Below are 10,983 nucleotides of genomic sequence, written 5' to 3'. Positions count from 1 at the left end.
TGAATTGATTGGTTGAACTTTTTTAGTCCCACTTTTTTTTTTTTGGACTGCACATGGCAGAGGACTGGGAGCATGCGGCTCCAGAGCCGCGGGTTGCAGACCTGTGGTCTAGTGTGTTTTTTGGCTATTCTTCAGACGCTCATCCACAAGCAATCATGAGATCACTTTTAACACATGTTTATTGCTAATTTGTGAATATGTTTCAAAAGAGCTCTTAATTAATCAGCAATATTTGGTGTGGCACGAGGTCATAATAAGAAGCCTTGAAAACATGAGACTTTTGTGGCTACTGAAAGCCTGGCCTTAGGTAAATTAGTACTGCTGACACTAAAGCAATACAGTATTTTTATGCAAAATAATAATCTTACGAATTTTATAAGCATCTCTAGTTTTAGCATATTTTTAACATACTGTACAAGTTCTATTAACTGGAGTGATTTTGATTTTAAAAAATGCTATAATCCAATAACAATGCTGAGAGAAATATTATGAGAAATGTTACTTTCTAAAAATATCCCAGACACAATATTATATTGCTGAGCACTGTATCTAAGATATGAATTGACATTATGAATAATGTTTTCATTCTAAAAACTTGGTAGTAGAATCTATTCCAACTATTCCCACATTTATTTTAGTTTTTAAATCAAGCTCCTGATTTTATGTAAAAGAAAAGGCGATGTGCTGTAAGTTTTTGACATGTTTTCATTTGTCCTAGAAATAGACCTGTGTCTATTTTTAGTGTCTGGCTTGATTCTGGAACTTCTAATAGACATTAGATTCTCTGACAGAGAATGTCTTCTACATCACAGGCTGATAGATTCAGAAAGATGCTGTAATATTTCTAAAGATTAACACTGGGGCAAGGATGTCATTCAGCTAATGTTAGAAAACAATGAATGAATGATATTGGAACATAGCCATTTATTTATGGTTGTATTTGCCATTTGTGATACAAAAATGTTATTTTCTTAAATCTTCAAAAATGTGTTACAATGAGTTATATTGATTTATGTTACCAATACTGTTAATAAGATCACTTTATTTGTTTTCCAGAATTGTTATCCTTGTGTGAATTATCTAAAAAAATCAGAAACAGATTTTTTGAAGGATTTTAAAACTTTGCTACAAAGGGTAATGATTTATTTTTATTCTTATTAACATTTTCTCTTATAGTTTCTATATAAATATTTTATGGTAATTTAACATTTTAAATTCTTTTCATTTTTTACAGCTCTATCAAAGGACTTTTATGAAATGAAGGCAACAGAACATCTATTCCTCAAATTTTCATTCTAATACATTTGTTGTTTCAAGTTGAGGGTGGGTTGTTTTTTAATTATGTGAGTAGAATTTTTTCAGGGTTTGACACATCAGTGTGAAAAAAATCTGCAGCTGCTTAATAAGAGAGGTAATTCATACATATGCTAGATGAAGTACTTCTTTTTAAGGATCTAACATGTACATGAAAATTATGTAAAAACAAACAATTTGAATTCATTGAAAAGAAATTCAGTTTCACATACAGTATATTTAAAAACTTGGATTAATTAATCATTCTATGGGGATGTGCTATTTCATTTTTTAAATGTATTGAAGTATCCATTCAATACCTTGAACAATAAGCTATGCAAGTATTTGAAGTCAGCTATAACATTGATCATTTTTGTGTACAAAATATTACTTAAGTTTCTATTAATAATAATGGTTAAGAAATGTAAGGAATATTTAAATTTAGTCTTTCTTCTTCATTAGCTATCCAGCTTGAGTAGGTATACTGGGCACAAATGTGCATGTTCCCATTGCATTTTCCTATGTATACCTTTTGATAAAAAATCACTATAGATTTCCATCTGTAATTACTAACATTAATTAAATATCCACAATGACATGCATTGCATATTCAGCTATTTTTTCTTATTTTAAAAGTAGCATAAACTAAATCCCATCCAGATGAAAATCCTTTCTTACTTCTCCCTTGTTGTCTTTCCTGAGGCTAATATATTTTCCCATTAAAATAAAATCATAGACTATATTAGTTTTTAATAGAGCAGATTTTGATTCTTAAAGAATATTAATGTTTTTCCATGTTATAGACCACATTAATAGTAAAGCAATACTCACAGCTACATCCTAGTACTTATTTACTACAGAGCAAGACCTGGTAGGAAGTCTGAGTAAATGAGGCTATGTTCTAAGTCAGGATTTATACCCAGAGTTCTTCCCAAGTGTATGCCATTATGACCATAAATTCAGTTTAATGCCATGATTTTTTTTATGAGTCAATTTTGCGAAACCTGTGTATAAGCCAATGGGCTGCCTAAATGAAATTGTTGAAAGAATCTATCAAAATGTATAGTTTCAGTCTATCAAGTAAATTAATATAAATGTAGACATACCACTTTGGACATTTTGCAGCCATAGAGAAAGACGTTCTTCTTTTAGTTTTAGGTAATGCTATTTATGTCAGGCACAAATGAAAGCTAACAAGACAGCAAGAATGCACTTGATCAAATTCAGATCACTTTAGATTATCTTTTAATATCATTTGCTGAGAACAGGTTGCAAAAGACAGGGAGCTGATGAAAATTTGCACTGTGGCAAATAATGGAAAATAATTTATTCCTACGGAAGATTATATATTTGTTTATGATAACAATAATAATTTATCAGCAGGTATTTCAATATAGATTAGCATGCATTGGATGCTACCTGCACTCTTGTGTCCTTCTAACTATTTAATTTAATATTTATTGTGCTTGTTTAATTCTAAAATATGGTTTATTTATATATCAGTTGAACTAATGTATTTAAAATTTGAACATATAAAATAAATTCAAATATATGATTTATTTCTTGTTGTATGTATTCTTTTACAAAACTATCACTTTGAAGTAACTTGGGATTCCTATTCCGTAAATTATATTACATTCAGAAACTTATTTTGTGATGTTTTGTTTAAAGTTAAAGAAGTCAAGGTTTCCTTTGAATTGGTATCAACTCCTGGTATTTCAATGGATATGGCCTTGCTTCCTCCCTTGGCAATGATGGTTTGTCATTTCCTTTTTCCAAGATGTTTTTTGATCACTTCTAAGATCAGCCCAAGGCCTTACAATTTCCTGGGTTGTCTTTCCTGCAAATTACTGACTGGCTCTGATTCTTTCTAGCTTTTTCAAGATCAGCCAATGTTGACAAGGTGCTGCCACCTGCTGTGGTATTCAAGCAAAAGACCTAAACTATAAATTTATTTTATTTATTTTGTCATATTTAAGAACTGCTCATCTTCCTCACAGAGGGACTCTGAACAGTGTACAATAAACTATTAAAAGCATGAAAACAGTTTTTTTAAATGTAAAATTAAAAGAGGCAAGGGCTAGGGTTAGATGTTAAGAATTATTTAAAAGGCAGGGGAGGGCTTTCAGGATACCAACCAGCCCCACCACTGCAGGCTCATCTGCACACCCCAAGCAAGGGTACAGAGCCATGTTTTTACATCTTTGTGGAAGGCTAGGAGAGTGCACACCTCCAGGGGGAAGCATGTTATACAGGACTGGGGCAATAGCAGAGAAGGTTTTTTTCCTGGACTCTACCAGTTGGAATGCTTTGGCTGACAGGGTCCAAAACATACTTTCCTTGACCAACCGGGTGGGACAGGCTGATATAACAGGATGAAGATGGTGCTGTAGTAACCTGCCTCCATGTCATGTAGGGTTTTAAAGGTTATAACCAACACCTTGATTTGGACCCAGAAGCAAAACAGCATCCAATACAGGTTACATTGCAGAGGGTTTATGTGTGCCATTACTGGGGCATACAAAATCTGCATTTTGTACTATCTGAAGCTTCTGGATACTTTTCAAGGATATTCCCACGTAGAGTGCATTGCAATAGTCAAACAGGAGATGGCCAGGGCATGAGTGGCCAAGTGGATAGCCTCCCTATCCAGGAATGAGCATAACTGGTGCATAAAAACTCTTTTTATTAGTTTTATTAGTTTTCCAATTTAACATCAAAATATTTAGAAAGAATCATGGTGACTGGGTAATCAAAGGTTCAATAACAGAGTTTTTAGTACCTATCTCAGGTTACATTATCAGAACATCCTTCCCTATTTCCCTTCACATTTAATATGACATGCTTAAACTAGAAAATTTCTAACAATAACATGCTCAGTTAAAACAATTATCAGTCTATTTTTAGTTATATATATCCATATCCTGTTTTAAAGTTTTTCCTAATTTTTAATTTTGATTATAGTATTCAAGTTTAGCCTCTAACATCCATAATAGCATCCATAACCCAAATTTCCATTGTTTCACTACACAAAATTTAATATAAATATAAATCTAATATAAACCTAATACCTATATAGGTAACTTCTAGTTTTATTTCATAAACATTTCTAATTCTCATCCTGATACATCACAACTTCCTAATACAATAACCTAGATTTGTCAATCTATTTTTACTTATGCATATCCATGTTCTGTTTTGAATTCTATCTAATTCTTAATTTTTAGTTAAAGCATTCAAATTTAATCTTTAACATCCATAATAGCATCCATAACCCAAATTTCCATTGTTTCATTACACAAATTATAATATCTAAATTAAGCCTAGCAAATAGATAAACATATTCTAGTTTTATCTCATAGATATTTTCTATTTCATAACCTAATAGATCACACCTTACTAAAAGAATAGCCTTTAGTAGCTCTCTAACAGTTCTTTTTTTTAAAACCTAACTAGCTTTCTTTTTCTGCCAACCAGGTTTCCAGACCCAAAACTTTGAGTTGTCAGATAGGTCTCCCTTCATTCCAGCACATATTGCTTGAATCAAGGGAGACCGTCTAGCCATCAATGATCCAGGAAAGCTAAACCATTTATAATCATTGAATTGTTGCGCTGATGGTTGAAATATCTGTATTTGCTCTAATATCTTTATCTTCTCTTCAGTCTGGTCTCTTCCTCTGGTATCTTGATTTAAGTAGAAGGTCAATTTTGTAGTTATTGCTTGGTTGTCCAGGTTTTAAATAAGTTGTCTTTGTTGAACTCTAGCATCCTCTATTTTGGTATTACTTTTTTCCACTTCATGTACTTTTGGAGTTGTAAGTTCTTTAGCTGGAGTCAAAATTTGGATGTTAAGTTTTTCAATATCTTGTTGTAGTTCCTTAGAGTCCTTTGTCTTAGTAGTGGTTCCTTCCAGTTTTGTTGTTTTCTAGGTTATAAGTTCTTTACTTGGAGTCTGGGTTTCAATTTGTGATTTCAAGCTAGCACCTTTATCTTTCAATCTAGAATTAATTATCTCAGTGGCTTCAAGAATTTTTTCAAGTATAAGCTTATAGTCAATCAAAGTTTGTAGCTGGTTTCCCTCCATTTCTGGTATAGTTATAGATAGTTTTTTAGTGGAGGCTAATTTTTAAACAAGAGTCAGTAAATATTCACCTCCACAGTTCTTAGAAGCCAAATTCATCTCCCAGCTGATTCAAGTTTTTATCTTTAGCTAATGCCAAGGACAGATCTGAGTTATAAATAGATTTATTTGCCAGGGATATTTGCTTGCTGTACCAGGCTTAACTACAAGATGTCCCCAGTGTTATTTAAAATCCTTTTGAGAAAGAGTAGGCTTTTATCAAATTTAAGTTCTTCTTCGTCTTTTTTCTTTTTTACTTTTTTGTCAAATGCATAAAATAGCCAGATCCCGTGAAAATAGGAGCTTTTTAGGCCGCCAAATGTAAGAGGGATGTAAGTCCAATTAGTTAATTATATTTTTTCAGGGTGCTTTTTTTTTCAATGTATTCAAACGCTGCCATTTAAGAGGGTGGGAGAAGAAAGAATTCCCTTCTCTCTCTCCTCGCAGGGGGAAGCAAAGAAAAGAAAGTTGGGAGGGGGAGAAGGCAGGTCTCACCCAGTTCCTCCGCTGTGCTTTTAAGTGCAAAGTTGTTAGTTTGGTCTCAGCTGGAAATGGCATTAACGATGGGCCATGGGAGTGGCCAATCCTTTCTTTGTTGGTCCAAAGAGCTGTTCCAAGTCAAAGGGGGGGGCGCTGTCCTCCCACAATCGATCAGAGAATCTTCTTTCCCGCTTGTCACCCCTCCAAGGTAACTTTTGACCCCCTTTCAGGGGTCTCCCGGAGAAAGAAAGCCAGACGTTGGAAGGAGCAATCTACCAGTGTCAAGATACGGAACCAGAAGCCCTTGTATTTATTCTTTCTGATTACATAAGCAATCCACCCAGCAAAGCTGACACACATAAGATAAAGATTTCACCCAGTCTGGCACACTAAAGATAAGAAGGAAGAAAGCAGAAGTAGCTAAAAATGCTCCCTTTTGGGTATTTCCCTAAAGACATCCTACATTCCCGGGTGGGTTAGGACATTGGGTGTTTTCCTTGCTGTCCTTTCATGACCCCATATCCATGACTCTGCAAGTGCCCAAAGACAGCATCACCATCTGCACATATTCAAAATTGATACTTCCTATGCTGTCTCCTAATTCCGGATCAACATAATCCCCCCTTTCATACTTTGAGCAGTGCGCAGAAGTATGATCATCAAACTGGAGAGACACAGGATAAACTTCTGCAGTATGTGTGCCACATTGTTGAGGACAGGCAGAGGTGAGTAGGGGCAAGTACTGAAAGATGTAATAGAAAAAGATAAGGAACACCACAAAGTGAAGACCAATAAATAGTTCCCTAAATCATCCCCATCCTGGGAACCAACCGGTAAGGAATGAGAATATACTCCCCATACAGCATCAGTGAAAATCTCCAGATCCTTAGGGCGATTCTTGATTCCTCCTTCCATGAGATGGATGGTGTAACTAATATTAACTTGATAATCATTGGAAAAAAATCTGAGTGGACCAAAGCACACACCACTCCTTTTGCTGCTAGTACCATATCTAATGTTTGGTGATTCTGTAACACTATTTCCCTTATTTCTCCTTGTTCCTTATTGAATTGTGTAAAAGCCTATACGGTGTGGTTAAACATTTCCTCTGTCCAGTCACCTAATGCTACAATAGATTTACAATTCAAACCAACCTCCATAACTGGGATTATTGCTCATGCAATGGCATTTCTTAGGCCATGAGGTACAGGATAGTGTTCAATATGTTCTTTATGCTCAAGGTGGTCCTCGTCCTGTTGATTGCAGATGCGGAAGTTCCAATCATTTTATCAAATGATACAAACTGAGGAAAAGATTCCTACAGTAATATACCTGATCAGTAAGGTGGCAAAGACTTGTAAGCAAACAGACCACAAAGGAACCATCTGTCCGGGTGGTTAGCCAGATAAATGCCTTGTTAGCCTTCTAACCCCTCAGGCATAGAAGTTGTAACACCAGACATCTAAGCTATAAGTCCCATTGCTGCAAACAGACTACAAAGAGCAGAGGGGTCCTTTTTGTAGTCAAGACCAAAGGTCTGATGACATTTATGCCATTCATCCCACATGTTAGTACTCACCTTCCATGTGACCATGCAAGGTGCATAAATCTCTAACTTATATCTGGAAGAAGAATTAAAATGACTAAGGCAAGCTGCTGCTGGGTGCTGTATAGTTGAGCAATTTGCAGCTTCCCTGCCCCCAAACCCAGGGAGTGCCCAGCCCCTTGTGACAATGATCATGCTGAACATAGAGGGTTAGCTTCCATAACCAATCCATGGGTACCAGTTGGGGGTATGTGGGTGGAAATCCAACAGTCCATCACATTCAAGAGTTTAACCCAAACCGGTGCATTCTGCATATGGGTGTTGGAACCCCAAATTCCTAAAGAGGGGTTGGGGAATTGGGAACTACTCTGCCCCTCCATGTTACTAGGAAAGATGGGGAAGGATGTCTGTTGCTCCTTAGGCTTTTCAGGCACAAACCTAGGTTGAGCATCATTTTTTTGGGAGCATCTGGCTGAAATCCCAGAACTATCTTTTCAGGTTGGGATACTCAAGAAGGAGCTTTTGGGTTTTCCTGTCCAGTGTTCAGACTCTCCCAACCATGGGTAAGAAGAAACCATCCTTGCCAAGATATAGTGGGGGGCTGCACCAGTTATGACAAAGCAACAGGAGATTTCATGCTTGGCGGGTGTGTCTGACCCATTGCAGTCCACAGCAGCTGTCCCCATAGTCATGTCACATACCTTGACCATAAACAGAACCTGACCACGAACTTGACCACCCTTCCCATAATCCCCCCATAAGGGCAAAGCAAGCTCCACAGAAGGAAGAAGGAAGAAAGAGAAACTCAGAGCGTGAACAGGAAAACAACACAGAGTAACAGAAAAGAAATGAACAATTCAAACAAAGCACAAGATGGAAACCAAGGCAGAGAGGAGCAACACCAGTGACATAAATAAGCAGGGAGCTGGTGAGAGAAAATAGTTGGAGAAGAAGCTCAGAAGGCACAGGTATCACAGAGACCAAAATGTCCTGGCATTCAGGTCAACGTAGTCCGTGAAACAAAAGCTCCAGCCCAAGGTCATCCTCAGCACCAGGGGCTACAGTCCAAACAACTCAGTGGTCCTCAGCATTGGGTGGTGGGAAAGAAGAGTGAAGGCAGGTGTGATGAATCCAAGTACGAAGCCCAGCAATCTCGACCACTGTGTGAGTAGCAAGAAGAACAATGAAGGAGCCTTTCCAGCATTCAGCCAAAGGGTCAGAATCAGTCCAGGACTTGACAAGCACCCAATCACCAGCCAGTATCCTGGCTAATGAAGGGTTTGAGAAATGGAAGAAACATCATTAGCAAGAGAATGCATATATTCCACGAGGGCCTGGTCTCCAAAAAAAAAAAAAAACAGGGAGGGAAGTGGATACGGAAGAATAGTAAAGAAAGGGCCAACCATACATGATCTCAAAGGGGGACAGGCCTGTTCCACGTGTGCTGAAGACCAGGGCTCGTAGGCCGAATGAAGCTGCCAAGCAATACCTAGGGTCTGGGACACCTGCTGGGTAATGTTAGAAATAAAGTGGGGACCACTGTTTGAGCCAATGCCTTGGTATGGAAAGGAAAAATATGGAATAATTTCCTTCAGGAGGGTCTTAACCACCTCATGTGCCTTGTTAGCACAACAGGGAAAGGCCTCATTCTATCCAGAGAAAGCATCCACAAAAACTTACAAGTACCTAAAAATTGCATCCATAGCAACTCAGTAAAATCAACCTCCCAAAAACTAGCAGGAGCCTGGCCAGCCCCAAGCCTCCCCAAGGGAAACTTAATAATTTCCACAGGAGTATTACATCGACAAATCACACATTGCTTGATCATTGTGAGGGTCTTGTTATAGATCATAGGACAAATATAGTCCTTGTTACCTCAATGAGTGCCAGCATGCAATTTTTGTAAGAAGGCCCAAAATTCACATTTTGGGAGAAGGCATTTCCCGTCCTTCTCCAGCCTACATCCATGATAAACAGCATCCAGTCTATAAGCTCTGTGCCCATCCTGTGTAATATATGTCGGAACTAGCACAGGCAAATGTGAAGGTACAAGCGCACCCACATACCAAGGGGACAGGGGCCCTGAAGTGGTAGACTTTGCAATGTGAAGACCCCCAGTCAATGGCACAACAGCCTAGTGGGGGGTCATGGGTGGCTAAGATCAGTATCACACCTAGACCTGGTCAACAGCGGGAAATATATAAAGAGCAACCACAAACCACAGAGCAACCACAAACCACAGAGTTCAACATTCACAACCCATTGGAGCACAAGAGTACAAGGTTGGTCCCCCTTGCTTTCTAAACACCCCTAAACATAGGGAGGGATGTCTAGTTGCGGCTAAGGCCAATCCTTACATCCAGCTCTGATCAACGATGGGAAATGATTCAGAGGAGCAAGCACACCTTTACACACACACACACACACACACACACTCCACTAGACAAACATGTACAATAAAGCAATGTGTGTCTCACCTTATCTTCAGCCCTCCTGGGTATGCAGGAATCAAATAAAAGGCAATCAAAAAGAAGGAAAAAAACTGGTTTCTGTTGAAAACCACAGTGAAGAGTCAAGAAGGGGGGCACCTCTAGGAAATCCTTCTCCTATCTTGAGCCCCCCCCCAGGACCAAGCACCTCTCCTGGAAGCCTAGCTCACCACTGGACTGATATTGGAAGTAACCTAGTGAATTCTTTCTTTACTAGGGCTACCAGATCCTAGCTGCAAAACTTCTGATGACCAACAGGCAACTGAAAGAGAACAGAAAACATTAACCTTTAGCTGACATCTAGTGGTCTGGATTTTGCAGGTGGGACCTGTTCCTGTCCTGTAATTCAGACCTGTCACACTGAGAACAATTTAATAATGTGTTAGCCTAAAATGTGGTTGGCTCATTCATGGATCGGTATGCTACTGTATATGTACATAGTTAATATAAAGCTGAATAGCAGTTTTTACATATGACATACTCAGGGCTTTTTTTCTAAAAAAAAGGTGCCGGAACTCTCATCTTGGTGGGTGCAGGAGGCCGGGGTGTGGGAGGGTGGCGCTGCTGCAGTCATGGGTGCGAGGGGTGTTGGCGGCAGGCTTCCCCCCGGGGCCGGAGCCAGCACGGCTGGTGCTGTGGGAGCAGCGGGGCCCACTCTATATGGTGGGGCTGCGCGGGGCATGCGGCGGAGGCGGTGCAGACCAGACAATGCAGGATGGCCACTTAGGTGCGCAGGGCAAGACAATGGTGGCACAGGTACAGCACCGGGTAGGCCACTAGCCTGGCTGACACGGGTGAGCACAAGGAAGGAGTGCACATGGACTCCACAGAATCCACCTCCCACTCCTTGTCCTCTCTTACTTACCTAGTTGAGATGGTGTAGTTGGGCAGTAGGGAAGGATGCAAAGTTCCTGCCAACTCGCCTTCGCTGCAGACAACTTGCCGGTGCAACGTTTGCCGGCCAGGTCTTTTGGCATGCTCAGCAGCAATTCCTATTGGCTTTCGAAAAGCCAATAGGCTTTTGAAAGCCAATAGAGGGAGTAGCATAGCTTGTG

This window comes from Vipera ursinii (assembly GCF_947247035.1).
Source record: "Vipera ursinii genome assembly, chromosome: 7".
Lineage (NCBI taxonomy): Eukaryota > Metazoa > Chordata > Lepidosauria > Squamata > Viperidae > Vipera > Vipera ursinii.
This window is presented reverse-complemented; position numbering follows the sequence as displayed.